This window comes from Brienomyrus brachyistius, chromosome 10, assembly GCF_023856365.1.
Source record: "Brienomyrus brachyistius isolate T26 chromosome 10, BBRACH_0.4, whole genome shotgun sequence".
NCBI lineage: Eukaryota > Metazoa > Chordata > Actinopteri > Osteoglossiformes > Mormyridae > Brienomyrus > Brienomyrus brachyistius.
In genome coordinates this window covers 24,432,552-24,460,406 of record NC_064542.1, presented here as the reverse complement: position 1 = coordinate 24,460,406, position 27,855 = coordinate 24,432,552, and the positions used below count along the sequence as shown (strand labels likewise).

Here is a 27,855-nt window from a genome sequence, read left to right as displayed (position 1 = left end):
GAAGCAATAGTTTTGGGAAAGTGCGAATGTGTTTTAGTTCCAGTTCTACCCAAAACCATATGCAATTTTTTTTCCCCACAGTAAAATCTGAGACCAGGCACTTGAAAACTATGAAACATTTATAACTCTGAAAGCCAAGATGGTGAAGGTATGCTTGAATATTGATAAGCCTTCTGTTAGAGACCTTAGAAAGGCAATCAGCTGTTGAGTGATAATAAGTATTCTGGGAAATCTGCATTATGTCACAGGCTGAATGGATTTGTTGTACTTTGGTACCTCAGACATTTTAAAAGAAAACTGGATATATGAGAATAACAGGTCTGATTCCCAGAATGGATAAGCAACAATGGAACGTGACCCCTTTCTAGGAAGGAATTAACATCCTTACTTAATTAATTAATTGATTGATTGATTGATTGAGGGCACACACACATACACACACCTTTTATTATAGTGAGATTTTTAAATGGTGAACTGAGGAATTATGCATTACTTGTTTTGTGTCCTGCCGTCACTCGAATTGCTTACCTGCAGTTACTGGGCAGCTCCGATATCCAGCCCCCATACATTTCCTAGCTCCTGGAACAAGATATACCTGCTGACTGCACAGACAGTCAGAAGCAGTGAACCACCAGCATCCCCCCCCTCCACACGACATGCATTTGTGTTATACATGATGGGTCCAGCATGGCTGCTGACGGACGCACTCGCTTGCAGGCCGGTCATCATGTAAAAGGCACCTGCAGCTGGGATCTTTGTTTTCATTTTGTCTTTAAATCTAGAAGAGATTTTACAGAGATATATTTAACCTTCCCTCTCTTCACACACACACACACACATATATATATATGACATATTCAGCAGATATGTAGTATAAAAATAAAAGTTTACAAAACAACAAAGCTCTGTCTGACACATGCGGAGGTCATAGTACACCCCATTTTATATGCACACACACACACACACGCATGTTTGTGTGTATATATGTATATGATAGAGAGAGAGAGAGAATCAATTCATGAGACACATAAGTACACGTATGATATAATGATATTTTATTTTGGAAAATGTTGGTCCTTGATAATAAAAGTGCCACCTTCACTTGCCACCCTCAGCTAACATTCTTATGCCCGAAAGGCCTTGGGGTCTTGGGGATGGAGGGTCCCCATGCATATGGAAATTCTGGGAATCCACAGGAGAATCCCGGGCGCCTCAGAAGGCTCTGTGGCCTTTTAATTGCCTGTCAGACCTTTTCACTCCAAAATGAAGAGGCGTGTTAATTTGCCTGCAAGTTGCCAGAGATTGTTTTAATCTTTCTTAATTTTGGGGAGAACCTAGACAAGCTGGAAACGGATCAAGAGGAGCTGTTCAAACAAGCCACTCCACTCCAGCCAACAGGCCTCTTTAGATGCCACTTCCATGGGCAGTGGCATTTAAGTCTTTCTACACATTCAGAAGCATCTTCTTTAAAGCTGAGTTAACTGTGTTTTTTTTCTCTGCATTTTGTCTCTTGTATCCTCTCGCTATAAACAGAATTCGCGGTGGCACATGTCTTTCTAACATTTAAAGCATTTATTTTTCTGTCTTGCCTGTGACAATATAACTTTAATTCTTAATACTGTAATCAGCATTATCCCAGTATATCTCAAGGGTAATATGCCCCCCCCCCATAAACAATGGGTAATGTTTTGATAATGACGTCCAATTTTTGGAACTTCTCGACCTGTTGGGTTTCTCTTGGCCAATCTTGTTGAAAAACATGGTTTATGAAGCCTGTAGCTCTTCATTCATAACTCCTTGAAATTACAGCATCATCTCAGCTCTCATTTTAGACCGTATTTCTCTCTTGCAGAGGTGGAGATTTCAGGTCAAGAGAGTACAAATCCAGACCAGGATTTTGTTTCAACAAACCAGTTCAGTATAAAGAGTCACAATGACAGATGAGTACTCAGCTGGTTGGTTGAAAGAAAATCTTGGTTTGGATTTGTACTCTTTGACCTGAAATCTCTACCTCTGCTCTCTTAACAGCTTCACTTCTGCCAGTCATTATTTATGTATTATATGTGAAACCATGCTATATAGAATGGTATACTGGGGACAGTATGTTTCCTGTTCAAGCCCAGCCTCGGCACGTCTCTGGGTCCTTGAGTAAGGCCCTTAACCCCCAGCTCCCAGGACGCTGCTGTGGGCGGCTGCCCTTCACAGCCAGCCTGCTCTCGCCTACAGAGACCAAGTTGGGGGAGGTGTGAAGAGAATTTCCCCATGGGGATCAATAAAGTATCTATTACTATTATTTAAAGAAAATCTAGGAGTTTATGCTAAAATGAGATTAAAATTATAAAGGGAAACGCCAGTCATTCCTTCTCATTTCCTAGGGGAACACATTCACTCTTTCTATTTCTGACACCTGAAATCTGTACTTCCTTGTCCGTGCATTCCGAACTGACTACTCTACTTAAAAATATATATCAGATTTTGTTGCCAAAGAGGTAATATCATAATGATTGTTGTGTGTTTCCACACAACTTTTAAAATCTGGACCTTGACCAATTGTCATCTGAACAGTCTTCAAAAATCCCACGAACGGTCCTGATCTACTTAAAACTGGGACAGTGTTAAAAAAGAGATTCTAGAACGATGAACTCTGCTCAGCACCATTTCCACCAGGTGCAGACAGAGAGAAAGTGTCACTGAAAAAGAAAGGAAACAGATGCTATATTAGTCCTACTGTTGAGTGAGAGGAATTGGGCGATTTATTTAACCCTGTCTGCAAGGCTTGCCTTGGTACCTTATTTACATAGTGATGAAACGTATCAGAGAAAGTGTTTGTTAAATTTGTTATTTTTTACGTTTACGTAAATGTCATAAGTGCAATAAGTTCAAATAAAATGCAACAAGGCAAAGCTTCACCTGCATATTTTGATGGCAAAGGGTGGCCTCTTTTAGTTAATTCAACATAAAATAAAAATACAGAAGAAATTGCCGTAAAAACCACACACACACCATCATCATCCGTCACCTTAAAAACACACAGTGGTAACAGAACACGATTTATCTTCGCTCTGACAACAATGAAATGAACATCTCGGAACAGGAGGAAGCAAACACGCTCTTCTTTACGTTCGTTTATTCACAATCTCCTATAGGCATATATAGGCACATAGGAAGGCAGATCACAGTGTTAGGTGATAGGAAACTGTTCTCGATCCCGAATGCGATTCTCACTCGGGCGCGCTGGAGGCGCACGATGCCGGAAGGGGCCGGGATGCAGAGCGGCTCTGTCCGCTGACCGCTGCTTAGATGAAAGCCATTCCTGTGCTTCAGTCACGTGCACTTAGTTTTCGGGACTTGGCGACTGAGAGGATCAGCCCCGTCTTCAGACCCCCCCCCCCTCTCCAGGAGTGTTCGGCTTGCTCGATAGTTCGCGATCTGTGCGCTGGAGGCTAGGATGGACGTCGATCCTTCTGCGTTGAGCTTCGCTTAGCCTGCGGAGAGCCGGGGTCGCGCCGTGGGGACGGAAAGGGACGCGCGCCTTCGGAGAGCCGGGGCCGCGCCGCGCTGTCGCTGGCGTCGCCTTGTCGCAGTCGCTCGCTACTTATTACCGCCAGCGTGGTCGTCGGTGGGACAAGCGAGGTAAGTGGCCAAGCGAGCGGATGCTGTTACTGTTGCACACCCGTGTGCTGTAATAATGTGACACCGATACGCTACTCTGCGTATTTACTGGTATTGACTGTTCTGTTTGCCAGCACGTGCGTGCGGCGCACCTCATCAAAGTGCTTTAAAATCCAGTTAACGCTGATTGATTTCCTTTTGCAGGTTTGTTTTTGTTTATCACACTATAGAGCATGTGTATGATAATCAGATATTCTTCCCAATGCTCCTTTTAGAAGTCTATAAATCGTAAAGTTTACAAGATCATAATGCAAATTATTTCTTAAAGTTTTTTGCAAATATGAAACGTTTGATTGATGGCATTACGAAGAATGCAGATGTAGTTTTTCCCGTTTTCTTTTCTTTTAAAGATCCCCTTGATATTTTTTTAAGAACTGTTTTGAAAAATCAAAGCAGTGGCTCAACACGCCTGACCCGCTTTTATTTAGCGCTTCCTTAGCAGTTGTGCTGGCTGCAACAGCAGGCTGACCTGTGGGGCTGTGCGGGGCGCGGTGAAGTGGAGCGGATCACCTGAGCCCCACCAGCTTCAGCTGTGGTCTTTAGTGCAAACCGCAAGAACTATCAATTATTCAGCAGCAGTCCTCAGTCGGTCTGGATGGGCCCATGGAGCGTGGCAGTGTCTTCAGGTTCCAGGCGGCCGCAAAGACGTGCACCAGAAACGACATAATCATGTTCTGCGGGGGAGGGGGCTAGGAAGTGAATCTGCTAAATTTGACTTGGTGCGTTGAACTGAGGAAGAACAGGAGACCCAAAATGAACCATGAAACCCATTTCCAAAACGGAATAACAGCGTCTCTGAAGCACAGGTATAATGAAAGCATATCTGTGCTATTTCTTCTACTTTTTAAAGAATATGGAGAGATTGAATGGTCCTCGGTGTTTGAGAAGTTTGAGAGGTAATTGTCACGATGCAGTGATGTGTGACAGCCTGAGTTGCTGAGGCTAAGCTTTTCTGCATTCGACCCCCCCTTATTTCCAGTAGTCCACTTCTCTCTTGGTCCGGTGTCGTTTCTGTTGTCAGATTTTGGGGACAGAAAATGACTCTGAATCCAGAGAAAATGCTGCAAAGTTGCATAATAGCACCCGGCAGTTCTGTACCTCGATTGTATGCATTCTGTGGTTGAGTCTCATGGTCCAATCATGGCAGCAGGTTGAGTCACATTTAATCCTATGGATTTATATAAAAAGTGTTCATTTTCTAAGGTAAGGTTTACAGTCTTGAAAATATTTCATGTCAGTGGAGATGTCACTAGTAATATTTACAGCAATATTTCTTTTGCTTTTTATGGTTTATGTATTTCAGCCAGTTTCTTGACTGTTACAATGACCAATGTGATCTGACCATATCGATCTGCAATGAGGGCAGCTACCATGTACTGGGAAGGGTTGAACAAGCTGGAGTATTTAAAGGAGAACAGCTCCATTCCATTCTGTCTTCTCAGGGTCAAAGCTAGGGAGGTATTATTGGATTCAGCTTGTATTCTGATGTCTCTGCTTTTGTGAGAAATTTATTTAGAGCAAGTCTGCCATTGGTCAAATAATGTTCTATTATGATCTATAAACCTGGCAAAAAATAATCAGCCAGGTTTCCCTGGGCAGCTCTGACCAAGTAAACATTATTTGCAGTAAAGAGCTGCTGTAGGTGCACCTTCTGAAAGGATTCCTTTCCCCGCTGTCTCTTCTATGCCAGTTTTAAATTCAAAATCCCAAACAGTCCCATGTGACCTGAGAAAGGAGATTAAAAAAAAGTCAGTTCAGAATGCTTTGGTAACATGCTTATGTTTCCATAGCAACAGCTGGATATAGGATGCCCTCTTCATGTCTTTTATAAATTGACATAAACAACTGCTTTGCAATTGGTCTGACTCTAATTTAACAGTGACAGTGCTTCTCATACACTGTTTTATATTAGCATTGCCTGACTCACCAATAATCCTGCAGGAATATATTAGATAAATTACCCGGTATTGTGCTTGATTAATTGGTTATATGAGTTGAGGAGGTTAATCTTGTGAATTCACGTTGCACATGATGTACTCCAGAATTGTCCTCTTGTGCCATTTATCATATCCTTTGATTTGCCAGTGTAATCTGTTGAAAATCTACAAGGTAGATAGATAGATAGATACTTTATTTGTTTAAAGGTGTCTGTTAACAAACAGAGCCTGTCTTTTGTCTGGAACAAACACTGCGTTTCTCAGTGAAACTCAGAGAGAGCAGAATCTGTTTCTGCCTTGCTGCTGTTAATGATGGTGGGTGATGCCCCTATCCACTCTGTGGCGTGTTCCTCTGCTTAAAGGTGGTTAAAAATAGCTGGGGTACTGCGAGCTAATCCCTTACTGTGATGGGAAAATTAGCATTCATGTTTTGAAACAAATGCCCTTAATTTGTGTGATGCAGAAGTCACACAGAATGTGGTTATATTTGGTTTGGTTTGTATGTTTAGTAGCAGGATGGTTAAGGTCATGGACTACAGCCAGATCAGGGGTCACACCCCCGCAGTTATCTTTAGATGTACCAGTGAAATAGAAATCTCATCCATTTATTTGGTAACACCTGGATTTTCATTACTAGCATAAGCCACCTGAGTAGATGTACAAATGGGAGATTCTACCAAGAATAAATTTGCACTGGCAAATAAAGGTATGTTCTAGGCAGACTGGCCTGCAGGTAGTATCTATGCACATATAGTGTATTCAGTTTATTGTAATTAGCATTATAGCTATTCCTTTGTGCATTCACAGTATGAGCATTTTTGATAAACGCAATAATGGGTTTAATAAAGCAGAAAGCCTGTCACAGCTCCAAGTGCCATATGATGATGGTAACACTGGCACTGCATCGGAAATGTCGGTCGTATCACGTACAATGTGTTCATTCTGAAAATGTAAATTAAAAAAATCTGAATGTTCAAATATTGAATCATGTTTTCCTATGTCATACATAAATTATATTATAAATCATATATAAAAGTATAGCCAAGTATAGCCCTATAGAATGAACACAGTTTTAAAAAATTGTTTATTCTCAGTCACTGCATGACACTAAGTGATTTACGTATATATAATATGTATATATAATATGTATATATAATATGTATATATAATATGTATATGTAATATGTATATGTAATATGTACGTTTGAGGTTATGGGTCAGCAGAACACAAGACACAGGATGAAAAAGGTACCCGCATGACTATTATAAAAAAAAAAAGTGGAATGCAAAATATAAATGAAAAAATCTAACAATCTAAGTCTGCGTTTGAATGTGCATCGTCTCCCCAGGGAACCCCCTCCCCCCCCCCCCGAACTCTATCAGCTCTCTCTCCAGCTGAGCCTAATCATGGCCTTTAACAGTCAGAAGATGATTGGTGGGTCTCTGTCGGTCCAGGACAGGTGATCAATCACCCTCCAGTCACTAGTGTAACTCAGCCCCTTTCTCTGCCTCTCACTAGTTAACAGCACATGCAGTCATAATTTTAATTTCCTGCTTTGTTAATGTTAATTATAGCTGAAGCTTTTGTTCCTGCTTTTGCTCATCCATAGAGATCAGGTTTCTTAAAGTGATTAGGCAGCAACATGTTAATGTTTAAAACGGTGGCATTTAAATGCATTGACCAGTAATATTTGTTCGAATACGAGTCACTGTTTTAATTGCTGAAATGCCGATCAAGCGCATAATGACTATTTCAGTAAAATGTTAGACAATGCTCAGTATTTCAGGTTTGCTCTGGTGCGGAAATGGAGATTTTCCCCGAGTTGTGTATTTGTAAACACCGGCCGTGAATCTGAGGAGAGTGCGCTGTTATTTTAATCAAGAAATTTTGCTCGGCACCAAAAATATAGGGCGTGTTTGTTGTTGGTGGGTAACCGCCTGTGTGTGATGTGTTTCTGGTGTGCTGCGTGGGCGCTGTGCTTAGCTCCGAGGGTGCAGGATTGAGTGTTTCGCATTGGGATGAATGATATGCTTTGATAAATATGTTGGCACTGTGGAGTTGGCATGGAGAGCAAGGAAACATCAGCTCTTCAGGCTGCTGCTGCCGTGCCTCTCGGTTCTGCTCCACTGAAAGGGTCCTTAGCCCAGCGGTTCCGCATCACTTATGCCTGTGCAGTCCCGCATCTAGGGGATTAGCAGTGCCGAGTGGCATTTCCCTAATTTCTTTCTGTATGCTGATAGATGCTGGACTCGGGCCTTTGGTTGTATCCTAAAAAAGGAGGAGATGTTGTCATGGTCACGTTTGCTGGACTTGAAGTGTTTGACTTTGTTTAAAGATTATTCAAGCCTACATGAGTGTGGATAAAATAACCAATGAAGTTACCAGCAGTGACTGCCTACATGTTGATACATGCATTACCGTTCTGTGTGCCCATTTAACCATCGAGTGACAGTTGCTCATTTGGAACTCGTGGCCCCATTTATATCTGCCGTCTCTCTCTCTCATTCGGAAACAGCCTGAAGTTTATGTTATAAATTCTAGGGCCGTTAAATGTGGTGAACCGACAGATGGTCTGCTGGCTTTATTCAAAGAAACAACTTTGCCTTATGGGAAAAAAATGAAGATTTTACAGGCCCGGCTATTTTTACAGCCATGAAATTGGAAGGAGGAATTCAATTTTGCTTGGCCTAACATGACTGTCAGTGCTCGACTCCTGCCTCTGTGGTGGTGGGTGGGATATAATCTAATATGGTTTTTGTCATGTCTCTGGCTGCCGTTCAGCTCTCTTCCGTAGAATTTCTGCATGTTTTTGTTTGGAGTCCCTTGCTTCAGAAAATAGTAAATAGTGACATTTTCGTCTAGACCTTTTCATGACAATTCCTTAGTACTGGAGTGCGACATTGTTACAGTCAAAACAGAATGGATTTGATTGTTGATACAGAAACTTAAATTTTGTTGTCACATTTCAAAAATAAATCTGATTTAATCCGTTTGGCTTCGGAACTTAACTGGCGGCTTTTCAGACTGGCTCATTGACTAAGTTGTCCGTTTTTTGTCTTCTTTAGTGTTTAGTGTTTGGTGTAGCTATGTGGCATATGGGGAGAGGAGTGCTTATACAAAATTTGTGTTCCAGCAGAGCCAATGACAGCAAGAATGCAGGATAATTCAAACAATCGAATTCTCATCACTTGTGGGTTTCTTTTTTTAATTCCGCCTGGGTAGCAAAGTTTTATACCCAGTGTTGGAAATTTCCATATTAAAATTTATTTTTCAAACCTCTGAAACAATAGGACTGTAGCTGACTCTGGCCTCGCCAGCCTATATCAGATTTTAGGTATTTCAGGGTCGCCTACGTGGATCCTCAGGCTTTATTAGGTCTCAAGCAGCTGTGGTCAGAAGCCTGAAGAAGCCATAAATAATGTCAAATCACCAAGAATCTTTGTGGTCCTCAAAGGTCTGTTTCCCTGGGGGGGGGGGGGGGGGCAAGGTCAGGGCAGGTGACATTCATTTCTGACTGCCAGGAGGTTGTTTTTCTTCTGGGGAGGGCAGGGGTATGCCTGTTAAGACTTCTGACCCCCCCACATTACTAAGGGCTCTTGTGATGTACTAGCTGTGCTTAGGTAATGAGCTGGAGGCTCCATGACCTCGCCAAAGGTGGAGTGTAACTGTAGCAGTGATAATTGTAGATGTTATGGAACATTCTAAGATAGCCATCTAAATGCCAAAGTCCTGCTTTCATTGAATCTCTTTCTGGTAACATTGTGTATCATGCTGTCTCTCATATTGTGCATTTACTCTGCAGTCATTATGCTCCCTGAGGGACACAGACTTGTTTACCAACTCAAAAGTTATCGCATTTTAACGAGGTTTTAGTCTAGTGGAAGCTCCATAAAATGACATGATGTAACAGAAACTTTAGTGTTTTTTTTTTGTTAATTTCTCTTCCACAAAACTGGTTTTATTCCTGCTGGGAGCAGAAGGCTGGACGTCGAGATGCAGCACAGGTGCCGTCTGGGCTAATTCCTCGTCCGGGAGACTTTCGCAACAACAGCAGACAGTGCCGTTATTTCTTTATTTATTTATTTGTGTTTTATTTATTTGTTTTCTTCCTGTGGGAAGCCTGGAATGTTAAGTATTGGCCCCCTAGTGTAGGTAAGCAAAGGACAAGTGGCCTGAAGTAGAGAGTCTTTAAAGCTCCACCTTCAGGTGACCCCGCTCTGCGCTCTGTTCCAGAACATAAATGCCAGCCTAAGAAAGATGACCTCTTATACCCTCTTTTCAACCCCCCTCCCCCACCCAACCACCACAATCACAGTGAAAGGGCTCCCTGCACACTGCCAGCAGTGAGACTTGTTATCGATTCCCCCCCCCCTCCATTTCATTTGAAATGTGATGGGACTGTAGAGAAAGAACTGACTAAAGTACCATGCCAGTCATCATCATTCAGAGGTACCAGAACTGCAGACACCGGAGCTTTTGTGGAGCCTTTTAACAGACCCGACAGAATGAATCTAATTGTTTTAAACAAGACTTCAAACTATAAGGGAAATTCAGAGATGACTGCAGTATGGAAATTTGCAGCGTAGGAATTCAAAGCTTCATGCCGTGTGCTTGCTTGTCTTTCAAGATGACCTGCAATGGATGACAATTACTCGATCATAATGCCAACATTATGCGTACTGTGCTTTCCGCGAATAGACGTCCATGTTAAGTAAATACTAAGCAAATGCTGTTTACTGCAAAGTTGTATTTTGAGTGTTTATGTCACTTTGCATTTTACTGTGAGTTGTGCCTGTATAAATATGCATGTGACAAATACATCTTGAAGCCTGAACTTTGTTTCCTCGGTCATTTGCATTACAAATGCATAATGTATAAAATGTTTCATTGCCATAAGATTTAAGAGGCTTCCTATATTTCTGTTACTCTAAAGATGATCTGAGTATATTTTTTAGGATTCAAAGGCACTCCGGTTGATCCTTCTGCTTCGCAACTTTCCGCATCTTGGTGTCGAAATATCGCAGGGTTGGCATGAGAAATTAAGCAAAAATCTTTTTGGGGTTTTGCAAAAGCCGCAGACAAAACGCAAAAGTTTAGTAACACATAAGTGCATAAGAAGTAACGTGCAGTGCTGGTCTGAAGGACGCGAAGCATGTTTACAGCAGCCTATCGTGATCTCGCAGTGATCTTCCAGTGATCTCGCAGTGATCTCCAAGTGATCTCCCAGAGATCTCCCAGTGATCTCACAGTGATCTTTGTATGTAATGTTTCTCAAATCTCTTCACGTCGCTCCGCTACCGTGCTCACTTGCGATTTTTCCAGATTGCCCGGCGCCTTCGCACCAAGGCCCCTGATGTGGAAAGGTCAACTGTAGTCTCGTCTTCACATAAGACCTGTTCCAGGGCAATATCAATAGATAATCATCCATCCATCCATCCATCCATTCATCCATCCATTCATCTTCCAACCACATGTTGTGATAATGGAGTATAGACCTAGAGCTTATTCCAAACAGCACAGGGCACAGGGCTGGGGTACATCCTGGATAGGATGCAATAACAGATTAAATTGCCCTATTATTACAATCTTTACTAGGGATCATAGATTTTTTTTTATTCATCCATGTGTTTCCATTGCCTGAAAATAGGCACAGCTAGCTGAACTTTCGCATTGTTGTAGACAATGAAAACCCATTATATCGGTGTCAGTTTAAAGAGAATCCCATTCATTTTCTTTGCCTTTCATGCTGCGTAATTAGCGCTTGCGTCTGCACGGAATTCACTCTCAGATCTTTTTCATTTTCCGCAAAGCAGGGCAAAGGGCAGCCGATGACATAAAGGCGGCTTTTGTAGAGTTTGTTGAAGTTCTGTCCTCTTATTTGATCAAGGTCTGCGATGCTGTGTGCTGTGACCTAAACGGAGCTGCCTGCACGCATCTGCCTGTGAAGGGCAGCACTTGTCTGCCGAAAATCTTGCTTTGTGCCAGATGACTCACACATCCCCTCAACTCCTCCTGTGTAGGAGTTCCGTGGGGATTTTGAAGAAACCAACTTATTGTGGCCACTTCTGCTCCTGACAGTCAAATTCTTGTATCCCTCCCATGTGGAAATCTGCCCACCAGCTTAACAGAAGCAGACCCACAGATCACAGTGATAATAGGGTTCTGGTGGGTCTGACGGGTCTATCACGGCTCCCACTGCTGAATTCAGCCTAGAAAAAACCCACCGGTCCACGCTCATAGCCTGTGGATCGCCGTACCTTTTCTTTACAGGCTCATACTGGCACTAAATGGTCACTCTTTAAAATTTCTCCCCTTCCCCGCAGACCTACGTGTTGGTTTCAAGCAACCATGCAACATTAACTCAGCTCTCCAGAGAAGGTAAGACGAGCTTCCCTGGCTCAATCCTTACGTGCGCAGCTGACGTGGCGTGTAGGACACTGTCTGCTTGTTTTTGTGGACAGTATGCAGTTATACAATGCAGTTGTAGAATGCAGTTGTAGAATGCAGTCATAGTTTTACTTACATGCTATTTCTGTAATAATATGTCATGCATTTCTTGTTTGAATCCAATGAAATTACCTTGAAAATAGTATGTCTTGCTGTTAAAGTACTAAAGCAAATCGTTGCTCCTGTAATTTTAGCTGCCCATCCTGCTGGAGTTTGGCAGCATCTGTACTTTGGCCTGTGAGTTTCTCTGCCTCGCAGTTTGATTCTTTTTAAAAATGTGAGGCTCAGACTGTCCAGCGTCTCCAAGTTGTTGTGCTGCAGGCTTCTGTCTGAGGCTCCGTTGTCGATTCTCTTGTGTTGTTGACTTGTTGTTTTAGCCTCACGCTAATGTCACGCTTCTGTGGAGAGCTCAGGGTTCATGTGGGGGACGAGCAGCGAGCGGTTTCTGATGCTTTTAGACTGTAGTGTTCTCACTGGGGGGGGGCACCTTAAGTGTTTGAATTTGGTCTCTGAGGTAACGGGCCCTTTTCCCCAGCCTATTTATCGGAAGTCCATAAACACCTCGCAGAAAATGGCCACATTCACTATGAAGCTCTATTCTGCTGTCATTTATTCTTCTTTTCTCATTTATTCCCCAGGGAACTGAGCTCCTTCGCCATTCCCACAGCCTGCCACCGATTGGGGGGGGGGGGTTTAATTTTACCTTTTTTTAGCTTGCATGCAATCTGCAGCTAAAAAAGGGGGAAAAAATACTAGCCGACTGGTGCTCCCTCTTCATCTTTCCATTGAAACCTTTAGTTTCATCATTTTGAAACCTGCTGTTAGTCTGGAGGAAAATGGTCTAGGGGATGTAATTGTTGGAGAGTGCAGTGTTACAGGTTAACAGCAGCGTGACGGCTGGCTCCCGGCAGGGTGTCTACTGGGCGAGATGGTCTCACGTTGGGGAGGAGGAAGTCCAGCCATTCGTCAGCTTGTCATATGGATGCTTATCCTGCTTTAAACACTCTGACATGATTGCAGAATTCTGCAGTACGTATTACATTTTGTGTGTGTGTATATACATATATATACATTGTTAGATGCATACGTGCCCCCGCACAAACACCCACATATCCCACCTCTTTGTCCTCTGCTCGTCTCCAGCCCTCCCCAGCGGACCAGGGTCACGACAATGCATGAAGCCAACAAGTTCGCCTTGCTCATTCATTTTTGTCTGCTTCAGCACACCCTTCACATGAATTAATCTGGCTGTGTAGTTATAGCATGCTTTATTAATGACGTCGGATTTACTATGGCTACTGGCCCCCACTGGGGTTAGGGAATAACCTGTGATAGGGGTGGAGACTTGGAATGACCAAGTATTAAAGGTATTAAAAAGTAATTCGCATTTATTAGGGCTGTGCATTCAGGTCTGTCTGAAGTGTTAATGTAATGGATAAGCTCCTGCCTGGAGGTGCAGGGAGGTGAAATGACCCAGAAGGGGTAATATGCTATAATTATTCCTGCGTGGTGCAAAGGAGGTCCGTAGAATCGGCAGGAGCAAGTACAGGGAGGCAGCTCCCCAACCGGCTATTGTGGCTGAGAGATTCCAAAAAGGGGTCAAATTTGAACAGCCTCGTCAACAACTGAGCGAGTTCTTTGGACCAGAGATCAGAATCTGGGCTGAATCACCAGGCTCTGGCCCATGTAAGGGGAGTGTTTGTCAGCCGGGCAAAAACAGGCAGCAGAAACATAAGCAGCAGCTGTCCCCGAGACATGGTGGTTCAGAGGCGGCCATGGGGGTCTTGCGTGGTGTTGGTGGGGGCTTGGGTAACGTGAATGAGATGTGCATGAAATGGCTCAGCGGGGTGTATACATACCCCTTTATTAAAAAGGCCTGAATCTTGAAGGTGGCGATTAGAGGTGTCCGGCCCTCAGCTTCAGGATTGCCACGTGTGTCATCATTGCATCGCTTGAGATGCGGTGGGATGGGGAGGAGCCTCTCTGATGTGCCCAGTCGTGCGTTGTGAGAGAGTACAGACGGCATGAAGCCGGGTGTCACATGGCATCTATCTGAATGGGCTGCCGTTATGGGGAGGGGTATACAGGGGGGAGGAGGGATGGGTGATTAATGTGTGTGTTTTGACAGCAGCGGGAGCCATGAGTGTAATGTGGGAAACGAGGTGTCTGTACACGTTAGGTGTCGTCTTTTTGCAGCTGGGGAGGAGACACTCTTTAGCCCCCCCTTACCGCATTAAGCTTCCACAGCTCCTGTTGCCGTGGCCCTCTGCTGCCCTCGCTCGAACGGAGGCGTATTTATCCGACCCCCCCTCCCCCACCTGACATCAGGCGGTTCTCTTCAGCATCTGAGTTGTCTTATCGCAGGCCGTGTGGCTGAGCCGAGAGAACGGCAAACCGAGAGGATATTTAACTATAGCTTGGTCGCGGCTCTGCTGACTGTCGGCTGAACCTTTTCGGCTTTTCTGGAGCAGACCGGGAACCGCATTTCTGTAAAACTGAAGTCTGGCAGACTAGCAAGCACGTTGGACTGCAGTGGCAGTCAGAAAGCTGGTCCCTCTAGGGCAGGTCCTGCCAGCTGAAAGCAGATGCTTCAGCGCGTCGGTAGCAGTGAACATCTGCGGGCTGCTTCCTGCGTACGGCTGCACCCTCCGTGTTTCCGACAGGCCGCCAGCAGGGGACCTGGATGGGCTCTGCTTCTCTTGGATGACAAGTCCTCCCCCCAAATAAGAATTAGCAACATCCCCTCACTCACATCCTTCCATAAAACAAGTAATAATGCTTCAGTAGGCTTGGCTTTGTATCATGCCTTACGCTCCCACCTTGTATCAGCGTAAGTCACACCAGAATGTAACTACATCTGTTGGGAACTATAGCATGACACATCTGAGGTTGAGGCAGCAAGGTCAGTGGCTCGGTCTCACAGATCTTTCTTTATTGAAACTACTAGTCTCGTGTGAGAACAGGCTGTTCCAGTTCTTAATGCCTGGGAAATTCAACCCTACCCTTAGATGTCAACTGAATTGATGTTGCAGGTCGCTGGTGAACGATGTGTGTAAATGCTTCTGATCTGTTTTATGCATTGAACGGTGTATCTCTTTTGAGTATTGATTTTTTTTAATGCACACTTTGAAGTAGCGAATATGCTAATTAGGGAGGCTGGGAACGGCGACGACTCCCTTCTGCACCTCCTCTACCTTCTGGGTTTTCCGAGGGCAGGTTTCTCAGTGATCACTAGATGGCACTGTGGATGCGTTCACCACTTTTAGCTCCTCTGGGTCAGTCTGCTAAGATCCCATTAACAGTCCTAAAACCTTGTTTGCTTGGGCATTTTTAATGATACGTCTCAAAAATGAAATGCATTTTGCTCCAGGTTGTTCTAGACCCTCCATTACATATTTTTGCAAGTGGAACATAAATGGTAGTGAATGTCCAGTAGAATGAAACACTGGGGCCTTGACTTTGACCAGTGGAGGAAAGAGACAGAATGGCTACTTCAAGACGTCTTGCTTGAAATGAGCTTGTCCTCAGGCCGCCTTGACTAAGTAATATCTCTTTGGCTTAGCTGTGCAAGTTTGCATTGCAGTTATTTTATTTTATAGACCTTGCTTGTTTCATTTTTTGCTGCTGAGTAACGATGGTGAAAAATGAAATGACTAGGACCTCACAAATTCATCAGATCTTTAGCGATTCATTTAGTGTTGCGAATAGCTGTAATAAAATTGAGTTTCCCTGGCTTCGCACTGAAACTGACCCTTCTGAAATAGCGTGCAGCTGGGATTAAGAACATTCTTTGTCAACAGGCCAAACCGCTGTGGTGCAGAGTGTGCGGATGTCCTTGGCATCCCAGCATCTTTCTGTGGCTAAATTTGTGCCCACTTTGACTCCCACAGCTAGCAGCTAGGAGCAAAAGCTAGCAGGGGTGAGCAGTGGTATTCGTAACACGTCATTCTGTCCCAGCAACCAGACTGCCCTCCGCAGCCACGTTGGTACCTGCTGGGCATCCATATATCGAGCAGGAAACATGCAGCTTTAGTCTAATGTTGATATAAAATAAACCATTGTACAGGTTAGCAGGGGCGCTATCGTAAAACAACGTATCATATCAAGTCCCCAACCCAGACCAATCTAATAATGTTACAAATTTTTTAGGGCCCCTGTCACTACGTTTGAGGGGGTGGAATCCTTCTAACAACCATGATATCCTCGCTCATTAGTATGGCGATATATACTTCCCACATATAGCTAATTATGATTCTGGCAATTATGCTACACGACTGTGTTTGGACTGTGTACATATTTTCCAGGAAAGTCCTGAACGGCTCATTAGCCTTGACGTTGTCACGTTCAGGACCCTGGGGGGTGGAAATGCTTAAGGAGGAACTGAGCCTCAGAAAAGGGTGATTTTAGGCTTGATATGGTTCAAACAATATTAATGCGCAGATTGGTCTAAGACAGTGATTATTAACAGTATTTGACCTATATATACTTTGACCTTAACGGTACTAGATCAAACAGTTTTGTATGTTAATGTAGTTCTCATGTCTCAATAGGGCTATAAGGGGATGTAGAGTGCATGCATAGTTAGTACATTAATTATTACTGGTGCCCATTTAAGAAATGCATTTTTCTGGCTACAGTGTGCTAATTCTGCGAAGTCCAGGGGAGAATCCTCGCATAGTTAGCCCTTTACTGTCTTTCTATGAGAATTCAAATAGCCTTTCTTAATAAATTCAATCTAACATTAATGGGCTAAAACAAGAGCTGTACAAGCTGCTGCTGGAGCAGTAGAGTTCAACTTCTACATTAAATTCTCTGTTCTCTGCTGCTGCCTGTCTGACAGCACAATAACAATTTCAGCCGAACGATTTGTTAATTGACATTTTCAGTAATTAATGCAAAATATGCAAATGTTTGTCTGACACGTATATTTCACAGAGAAGTGAATGATTTCTCCTGAGATACCAAGTCTGATCTCAGACCAGAAGCTTTGTAGGGCTTTGTAAGGGGGTAGTGTGGGGCTCACTAACTAAAGGCCCTTAACCCCCAGCTCCCTGGGGGCTGCAAGGTGTCTGACCCTTTACTGTGACCCCCCCCCCCCCCCCAGACATGTTCTCACCTGAGATCACGATGGGGCAAAGCAAAAAAGATTATTTCCCCGCAGGGATTAATATCATTATTCTTCTCTATTATTAGTGTAATCAGGAGGAAATTTTGTTGGAATTGGGGAAGCTCAAATCTTATTCTTAACAGTAACAAATTATCCACACTTCGTTCAAGCACTTTCTGTGGTTTAATCATGGATTTAGTGATAAATGTAACAAGTTGAAGATCCTGAAGGAATCTGCATCATTTTTGATCTGTATAACATAAATAAAATTTTTGTCTATTGTTGCCTAGAGGTCAAATTCTTAAGCAGGTCGAATATAATATAAGCCAAGATTGTTAAGCAAATTTCCATGTTACAAGAATAATTCACTCACCAAAAACATGTGCTAGAATGTTTCAATAAAGGAATCATTAATTGGTAGAATGTTGTGTTCAACAAGTTGTCTAAGCTATATATTTTGTCCTTTAGTTTATATTTTCTGTATTTGGTGGTAAAGTCTGGTCCATAACCACTCTTCATACAGGTGGACTATTGTTTCTGTTAGTCTTTATAATATTGGAATAAAGAGCAAGACCTCCATTGTGGCATTGATGGAAAAATATTGTATGACAGCATTTGGATGTTAAGACAAACAGTCATTCAAACATGACACATGGATTTGAAATGCAGAAAGGGATGGCTTTTGTTACTCACTTCGATGGTTTTACTGAATCTAGGATTTTTGTTGAAAGACATACTTCTCTACTGTATAAAAGAACCTCAATCTATTAAATATGATTTTTAATGGAAAGTGACTATTAAATGAAAGTGAGAGTGAGTGTCTCTGAATAACTGTAACTCGCAAATGGAGGGTGAATCCTTTGGCAGTCTTAAAAAAGCATTTCATATGTGAACCAAATCTTGCGTCTGTGGAAAAGGACCTACGGAATTCCTGGCTGCAGAGGTCATATATCTAGCATTCGTTTTACAGTGCTCCTTCTCTCGTTGTAGAGTTGTTTATCCCGCGTGGAACAAAGATGGTCTATGTTGCTGGTGTGACTGGGCAGACTGGAGGGATTTACCCTGCATGACCAGCTTGTGTGCAGCCTCTGTTGAAGACAAGACTATTCGTGATCTAAGACGTTAATGTTAGCTATTAACGAACTTTAGTCCGGTTCATATCTGCGGTTTGCAGTGTTATTCGCCGCCACTATCGTTTGTGCCGCTTTATTATCGTCATCGTCATCAGATCCACGTGCATCCCGCCTGTCCCATCTAAGCACCATGATTAACTGTTTATTATTCTGCAAGGGCGCCAAACAGCTCATTACAGGCAGCCACGCTTGTCCGCGCCTCATAAAAGCTCAATCTGCAATAAGAAGCCATGCAAAACCAGCCCCATGGTGTTTACTAGGTCAGCATGTGCTACGCCTGCCAAGTACGGTGCTCCGGAACCCACGCAGGAAACCCTCTGCGCTCTGCTGACATGCATGTTGTTTACAGGATCTGACACACTGGCGTCTTCCAGCCAGGTAACACTGTTAGTCCAGTCACCAACCAGTACCTAAGCCTTGGTCTCACTCTGGCCAAATTGATATTCCTGCTGCCGTCAAGTTGCTAAAGCAAATTTAAAGGAGAATATCATGCAGTGCAGAGTTAGGTCTGGTCTTATTACGGGACACATAAGTAATAACTTTTGATAAAATTTCCTTGTTGGGTAATTCCAGCAGATAATTGTCTTGCAGCTACGGAACTGGTATTACCTACCCGCTGCAAATGAACTTGCTTGAGCTGAATTGCCATAAATGGCGGTTGAAGTAATAGAGCAATTGAGGAGTATTTTCCTGTCCTCGGAGCTTTTTCCGAAGTGGGAAGGGAGACCTGTGAAGAGCCGGAGATCTCCATATGTGTTTTGGTGAAGGTGCGAGGATGCATTTCGAGAGAACAAGATGGATACATTTAAAATCTCAGTTGTTTCCTATGTGTATGAAATAGTTTTCTGAGACGGCTTCAAAAGCCACACGTGGAGCCCCCCCTAACATAATAAAGCGGAACTGTTTCATAATTTCATTTTATTGTTCTAATGAACAGAGTGCTGCTGGGCTGCTGCATGTCTTCCCCTTTACAGGACCACTGTAGGGCTTTAAAATTGCTACATTCCTGCTTGGGCTATTGATGAAAACAGACATTGTTTTCCAATGATCCTCCCTCGTAAGGTCTCACCAGATGTCGGGAGTTTATGAAATTACCTGTACTTGTGGCTTTACATTTTTATGTAGTAATTATGAGCTGTTTTGGGTCCAAATGAAGTCACAGCAGCCGTTCTGGCCATGAAGTTGAACTGGTAATGTCTAAATGTGACTGGTAATGTCTAAATGTGACTGGTAATGTCTAAATGTGACTGTAGGCCGTTTATTGAATATAGATGCTATAAAAGTGAGAAACGATTCGGTTCTTGACCGGACTCCTCAACATAATTCTTACACTCCTAATTTTTTTCTCTAAGAATTGGCTTCACCTAAAATATTAAAATCTACAACATTCTTTAAAACCATTTAATTTTTTATTTTCGAGGTTTGGATATCTGCAGATCTGGCAGCTTTTCCAATCCCCCCCCCGGATTTCGATGAAACGATCGTGTGTTTAGCCAGTGTCAAAAGTTCACATATCAGACGACATGGAGGAAATTCAGGAACCAGAACTAAAGTTAAGACCTGTATTACCTTCCTGCATCACATGACCTGTTTCATCATGCCTGATACAATCTGGCTGCCTGGCATGTATTAGTTTATTACTAGCCAATGTCCAGATCACTGGCAAACGGAGCAGGCTGCTCCTCTGCGTTTCCAAGTCACTGAGGTGTGTCATTTTCAGTGCTACTGCAAGACTCGCTTTAGCTTAAAGTACTCACACATCTGGGGGGGGGGAGAGTTAAAAATAGATACCTCTCAATGTATGCCTGTTTGCGTGCCTAAAATTGCATTTCCACTCTATCTGCAATCCGCTTATAGTGTCTTACTGAATTTTCACAGCTGCGGATTTATGGACATGCGTTTTCTTGCTTTCACTAAGAACGTCAAAATGACACCCCCACTATTTAAAATGAACATTAAACTGTTCTAATGGCAGTTTGGTCTACATCAGCTGATCACAATTAAATTTGTTGCCCAATTTGATGCAAGTACTCAGATGCTTAGGAAACTTAACTCTGTATTCCGTATTCAATGCTTGTGTGTAGAAGAACAATTTTATTCTATTGTAATGGGAAATAGGAACCAGTGTTTTAAAAAGAAGAAAATACTTTACTTGCGCAGGCACAGATAATGTACATACACTCTTAATTAATGTATTAGTTAAGAAGTAACTAAGTGATAATTATATACTGATCCCATGATCCTTCATCGTTAATCAATCATACGTTCATGCATTTCATGCAGGAATCCTAATAGTTCATGATTTGTCATTGAGTAGTTACTCAGTAACTAGGTTATTTGTGCCCATTCAAGTAAAGTTTGACGGAAAAGTGTAATATCAAAATACATTGTTTAGTCTCATTCGCTCTTGTTTTTCTCTGGTTAGTTTTACCATGTTTGAAAGTTCATTGAGGAGGGTTTCCCAAGAGTGGAGTTCAGGCCAGGAATGAACTTTGTATTGCATCTGATGTTTGAGAAGCGGTTTTTCTATGAGACACAAGAGTGGCTATGAATCCATTTCTTTAGCCCCTCGACAACACAGGATGCGCAAAGGTAACTGCTGCAGTGAGTCCCATTCTGTGACACAGTGGACGTCGCAGCATAAGTGACTAACCCCATATTAAAAGCATAAATCAGCCATGAAATGCCCTGAAGCCAGAAGTAAGCCGTGTACAGTAGTAGCACCGGTGCTACATCTGGGTGATGCCTGCCCTCGTTAGGCTGCGTTAACACAGATTCTGGCTCCACTATGACATGCCAGTACTCCCAGTACTCCCAGTGAGGGGCTGTTGGGTGATGCCTCATCTTCCCCCAGACTCCCAGGCTGCGGCCTGCAGTACTCTGGATGTCTCAGTAAAGGCAGATAAATTACTCTCGAAGAAACTGGACGACTGGGCAGCCCTCCCGCTGAGAGCCGCTGGCTTCAGTAATCTCTGTATAGCGAAGCCATTTTTGTTTTCTCTTTGAGCAGCATGTGTTTCTGAAACCTTTTTGTTTTTTTTTTATTTTTAACTGGTTATACAGTGGGCAGTTTGCTGAACTGCAATGTTTATATTATCTATGTATATGTAAAGTTCTATATCTGTCTTGTCTGAGACACAGCGAATAAAGGGAATGTCCCAAGGGAGTACATCTTTAATATTCATATTTATTCCACTATCTTTGTCTTTTTGCTTAAAATATGACCTGAACTGAGCATGTAATTTACTGGTCCTACTTGCCTCCCTAAACAATTACCAGTGAAATGAAATGGCCTAGGTTAGCGCTCTTATTTAAAACCCTTTGTTGAATTTGTAATGCAGTTGTTGCAGTAAGCTACACCAGTCCTGATAACGGCCTGTTTACTCTGGAACAGTTTGACAGTATGATTCTGAACAGTCCAACATTGAATTTTTAGTTGACCTTTCCTTGTTTCCTTGTTAACTAGAGTCCCCCACTCTGTGTGCCATTTAGCCAGTGTTGGCAAAGGTTTCCTGGCAGTAGTCCGGTTTCCTGCCACAGCCCAAAAGCATGTGTTTGGCTACCTTGGCGTCTCGTGTGAGCGAGTGAGAGAGGGAGGGAATGTCCTGCGGAGGACCAGCAAGAGGTTCCCTGTCTCCTGCTTTGTACTTCCAGGGGTGGGTTCTAGGGCTCATTGTGACTGTGCAGGGGATTAGCAGATATAGAAGATGGAAGGATGATTAGTAGACACCTGAGTGTTGTAAGTAATTGGTTTGCTTGAAGTACTCAAAGTACTTGTAGCAGCGGCAGACTAGCAACAAAAAGTAGCTTGAGAATTTGATGTCAAGAGGCTGGGTATTTTATTGCTGACTGTAGGCTATATAATAGGGAAGAGAAATCAGTCCTCATAAGACAAGCCCACTGGGAAAATTCCCACTGGTCACTTCGTGCCTGACTGTTAGTGGTATGGAGTACTGTTAGTGTTTTGGGGCCATTTGAGTTTTTGTTATTCCACACATGAAGGTACAGGTTACTTAATGACATGTTTACAGCTTTGTAACAATCACTCAGCCAAGCTTTGAGTACAGCCTGCTTTGTTCTGGCTGCTTTATTTAGACTTTTCATCATTCAAAGAGTTTTAAATGTCGTGGGTCCACTCTCCTCTGTTCTTGCGGTGCGTCACAGAAGGTGACAAAGGGATCAAATCATTTATGCACATAATTTTTCAAAGTGAGGATTTACAAAGGTCTCTCATATGCCATTAGTTCCATATCAAGTTGTGCTTTTTTGAAGTAGTCTTTTGAATGATGATGTATCCAACCAATTGTTGACCATCTCAAATGACTAAAGACTGAAACGCAGCATGAATTGCTTTGTGAGAGCCAAAAAAAAGGTATGATGGCAAAAGAGTGAGAAGATGGAAGGGTGTATTGTGAATATGTATCGTTTGTTCTCTTGTGTGCTGAAAATGCTCCATTCATGACATACCTGTAGAGGTAACCAACTTTGATCAATGAGTATGAGTATTGAGTATGAGTATTGAGTACGGCTTCAAAACGTAGCACCAGGATAGTAAATATTTAGCCCTTGTTGGTTCAGTAGGCTGCGATGGGCTCCCCCCCCATCCTGGGTTGTTCCCTGCCTTGTGCCCTGCGATGGGCTGGCCCCCCATCCTGGGTTGTTCCCTGCCTCGTGCCCATTGCTTCCGGGATAGGCTCCGGACCCCCCGCGACCCAGTAGGATAAGCGGTTTGGAAAGTGGATGGATGGATGGATGGATGGATGGATGGATGGATGGATGGTTCAGTAGGTAGCACTCTCGCCACACTTCCAGGGTTGGGAATTCAGATCCCGCCCCCTGTCTGTGAGTGGAGTTTGCCTGCCCCCCCCATGTGGCATGGCTTTACTTTAGCTGTCCAAAAACATGCAGTTATGTGAATTGGCATCTCTAATGTGTGACTGTGTGCCCTGCAGTAGACATTTTTCCCATCCAAGCTGTACTGCTGCCTTGTGTCTTGTGGCTGCTTGGGATGGAACCTCTCCATGATAAGAAGTTGACAAAGGATGTATGGTTGTATCCAATTTGAGTGTAAATGCAGGACTGGAATAGAGTGCAAATCGTTTTTCCCTCTATGTTTCCATACATATCAGCACTTACTCTCCTGATCACATCAGGCTGTAGCCCTCAGAGTTTCAGGATTCTTCACAGAGGGAAACTGTACTTTTATTGCTGTTCTCTACCATTTCTAAAATGTTTCCTAACTTGAAGGTAGCCATTGCTCATGATGGCCGTGTCAATAATGTAAGCTGGTGTTTTGGACATTTCAAGGACTGTGGAAGCAGCAAGTTTCAAAATGTGTATTTAAGTGCTTAATAAAAGGCATTTTTTATGTTGTGGTTTTGGTCTCCTAAATATAAAAGTGGGTAACAGCTTTACTCCCATTTGGCGTCTGTATGATTATCTGACAGTTTGAAGCAATGATAGGCGTAGATGACCTTAAAGGTCATTGGCCAAAAATTAACAAAGCTGACAGCAGTGAGTCTTGGGAGTCTGGGTGTCTGGCTTCCTGGTCATCGCTAATTACTGTTGGGCTTTTTTTTTAAATTAACAATTAAGTAACTGTGTTTTGCTCCCTTATGGTGTAGAATAATAATTAAACTGTGATATTAAATAAGCTACTTGTGTCAAAAGGAGGAATGTGATTCCGTGCTGTGATTGAAGGTCAAGGCAAAAAACAGTTGTAAGCTTGTTGAAAAGGAGCTAGGTTAGCTTAATAAAGGTGAGGTGAGTGTCCATAAATACACACACACACACACACACACACACACACACACACACACACACAGATGGTTATCCTCAAAGAGGAGGATCAAGTACTGGAGAACATGCTGTTGTTGTGGAGATGACCTCAGGGCTGGTAATTAAAGATGCCTCAGGTCCAAAGTCGTCTGCTATGTTCCTCATTAGGCTCATGGGTTCCTTTGTGCATATTTCCCCCTCTTGTGTAGCTGGAGAGGAAGTCTGGACTTACACACTGCAGGAATACACTTCTCCACAGGTTGGACCCATCTGACCTCTCAGACCAAGGTTCTGGGCTAATGCACCCTTTTCCGTCTTGGCAGTTTCCACGGATAATGAGGAATTTGTTTCGCAGTCAATGTTCAAATCATTTTATTGTTAAATACTTGCCCACACATCACTGCCTTGCTAACAGTCATAAGGCTTCCATGCTGAGTGATGAAGTTTATTTGGCCGGGCGATTTTCAGCGATGCCAATGGTTATGTCTAATGGCTCCCTTCAAAGCACAAAGAGGCAGTGTTTAAGCTATACAAAGCAGGTACATACCCCTCTGTGAGGAACAGCCGAGTCATCTGCAGAAAGTGAGGTCATATAATGAGGGGATCATGCTCCAGACTTCCGAATGCACGGGGAGGGCGTGTGCTCCATCTGACGAGTCAAGGCCGGCTGTATGAGGCGGACTAATCCCAAAGCTACGGGACCCTTCATCACCCCTGCCGCTGCCCTCAAACAGTGCAGCTTTCATTGCTCTTTAATCACTAATCTGGACAGAAACAAGCTGGTGATGGACATGCGGCCTCCCAACAGGGTTCTGCTCTAAAACAAACATTAGTCTTTTTCGTTCGTTTGTTTGTTTGTTTTTGCCTTTTAAACTTACTTTTGAGTTTTGAATGTGATTTTCTCTGTAAATATTTCAGCTGATTTTTACAGTGCCAGTTACAAGTGTGGGACACCTACACATAGAAAGGTTTGTTGGTATAATTCTCTGCATTTTAGAATAATTTATAAAGACCAAAACTACAAAATTACATATATGGATTATTCACTGACCAGAAAGTATTAAACAGAAAAGGTGTTTGGGGAGGTGGGAGCTCTGTGGGCTGCCACTGGGTCAGCAGAGTGATCCCACTATTGGGCTGCCACTGGGTCAGCAGAGTGATCCCACTATTGGGCTGCCACTGGGTCAGCAGAGTGATCCCACTATTGGGCTGCCACTGGGTCAGCAGAGTGATCCCACTATTGGGCTGCCACTGGGTCAGCAGAGTGATCCCACTATTGGGCTGCCACTGGGTCAGCAGAGTGATCCCACTATTGGGCTGCCACTGGGTCAGCAGAGTGATCCCACTATTGGGCCCTTGAGCAAGGCCCTTAACCACAAGAGACTTTCTCCTCTCCTCTTTCATGTGGTGGCCTCTTGGGATGTTGTACCAGCTGCCCTAAAGGAGGTTCTACAAGGATTCTGAGCTCTCATTGGCTGCTTTCCCTCCATCCTCTGGTCAAATTCCTCCAAAACTCTTTCTGCTGTGTTTAGGTCAGGTGGTCAGGTGGTCCGGTCATGTGATGTGACACTATCACTCTCTTTTATGGCTCAGCTCTGTGTGTCCAAATTTTTGATTGGTACTCTAAGCAATCCTGAACTAAAATGTTGTAATACAGGACTCTAAAATCTTCGTGCTTTGAGGCAAGATGTTACTTGCAATTTATGAGTCAGGAATGAGATTCCCGGTTCCCAGATATTTTGTTCTTTCAACAGCTGGGGGCTGACAGTGGTGGTGCTGTAATTTCATGTGTCACCTTCATGCAGGGGAATTTACAGGAGTTCCTCCCGATGCCTCCAGTGAACAACAGAAATCCTGCCATTTTAAAGAGCTGTAGCTGTCAAGCTGAAGGCAAACCAGCAGCGGGAGTGTCACAGCTCCGTGTGAGAGCTCCTAGGGTCAGTGACGGCGAATGACTCAGGACCCTCGTTCAGTTTATTTCCTGCTGGAGATGGCAGACATGATGAGACAAAGCATCTCTCAGGTGCTTTTCCAGTGCTAAGTTCACACTGCACAAAGGGCTGGGATTACTCAGTGTTTCAACATGGCAGGATGCTGGTAACTGGAGGCAACTAAAAAAGTGATGGAGGTCAGACAGGAGCGCTGAGTTGACGTCTCTGTTCCTCCCTCCAGCTTCTTGTTTTGCCCTCTGCTGCACAGACAGAATTGGAAAACCATGGAAAACCATGGAGAACAAATGAACATCACCGGAGCTGAGTGTGTGCAGTTGTGGAGGAAATGCCCCAAGGAAGTGATATTGTCAGTGTCGCTCACTTAGACCATTAGATTATTTATTTTCTACAGCTGGATTTCCTAAGTACAGTAAGTCCCCAAGATGGGAAATAGTTCTGTTCTGAGCGGGTTAGCAATTCAAAAGGTTCACAAGGCCAACAACATTAGCCTGGACATCCAGCTGGTGTCGCCCCAACCCGGAACTCCTATGGAAGACATGTGCATGTGCATGGGCTCCTATTTCTACATCAGAAAAGTTAATATTTGTTTTTTTTGTTATTGATTTTGGGTGCATTTTTACAACTAATAACTGAGAGTTTCTCCTAGCGAGCAGGCCTGTATTACTCTTTTAAGGATATGTATGCACTCCCTCTCTCTCCTCCCCCCAGTCCTCAGCTCCTATCGAAAACATGCTAATTGTACTGAATAGAAGAAAATGCTTTCAGAAATTCTGGGGTTTGTATTTTTTGTTACTGATTTTGGGTGCATTTTAACAACCAACAACTGAGTTCTTTGTCGTACGTTGCTATCAGTCTGCTGATCTCGCTCGATGTAGCAAGCGAGCCGACGTTACTGCAGCCAGAATATCAGTAGTAAGCATCAGAAATAGGAACTAACTTATGTGCTGCCAAAAAATGTGAAATTCCAGAAAAAAATGTTTTGCAGTTATTTAAACTGTTTAAAATTTAGTGGACCTGCATCACTGCAGGTTCTTGAAGGTTTCTAGGTAGAAGACCTTTCTGCTGTCATTTCTGGAGCAAACTGGATCCCACAGATTTTAAAGGAGTGCGGAAAACTTATAATGTTTTTGGTTGTTTTCACTGGCTGGACGAAGTCAACACAGTCCATGGAAAGTTGACAAGGAAGCTCAGTCGGTGGGAGGGGAAAAACGCAGCCTGGAGCTTAAATATGTGGCTGGTATGTAAAAAAATCATCTCATCTTCTTCAAGTTACCCGGTGTTAGAAGAACTCAGGAATACTTACTGAACTTCTGTCCTTTCTGGCTGACTTTCATTTGGTCAGTGTTGCCTTGAGGGAGAGGCTGAATTTTTCTGCTAGATGTCTTCTTTCTCTCCTGTGATATGTTTGAGAAGCCTTTTCTTCCAGACACAAATGCAGTTCTGCGGTGGTAATTTAGTCCTGAAACCTTTCAGTGGTTAATTTTAAATCATCTGTTCAGCTGGCATTTGTTCTAGACTCCTTGATTCCAAGATGTAATTAATTGGTAATGATTCCAAAGATGTCCCTCAGTGTGTACCGGATGGAGCTCAGACATGGACAGCCTGTCTACACCCATTAAACACGCTGATCCATTCTAGTAGACAAGAAAGACAAGAGACAAGCGCCCTGTTCATCCAGCGGCACACTAAGCCCTTCATGTCACGCCCATTCCTTACTTCACGCTGTGGGACACTTCACAATGACATGCTATTGACTAGATTGACATTGAAAGCGATCCTATGATTGGCGTCGCTTTCAGGAATTTTCCTCTTGGCGTCCCGGCGCTGA

At 43.4% G+C, this 27,855-nt stretch overlaps 1 protein-coding gene across 2 annotated transcripts in view; it reads left to right on the top strand.

The window, feature by feature from the left end:
- The first annotated feature begins 3,426 nt into the window (after positions 1–3,426).
- Positions 3,427–27,855, top strand: part of mid2 (midline 2) — a 111,563-nt gene continuing 87,134 nt past the window's right edge. The window contains exon 1 of one of the 2 annotated variants that reach the window (XM_049027570.1): positions 3,427–3,633. The gene's annotated coding sequence lies outside the window, so the exon portion shown is untranslated. The remainder of the gene's footprint in view (positions 3,634–27,855) is intronic. The other variant, XM_049027569.1, reaches the window with a different exon arrangement.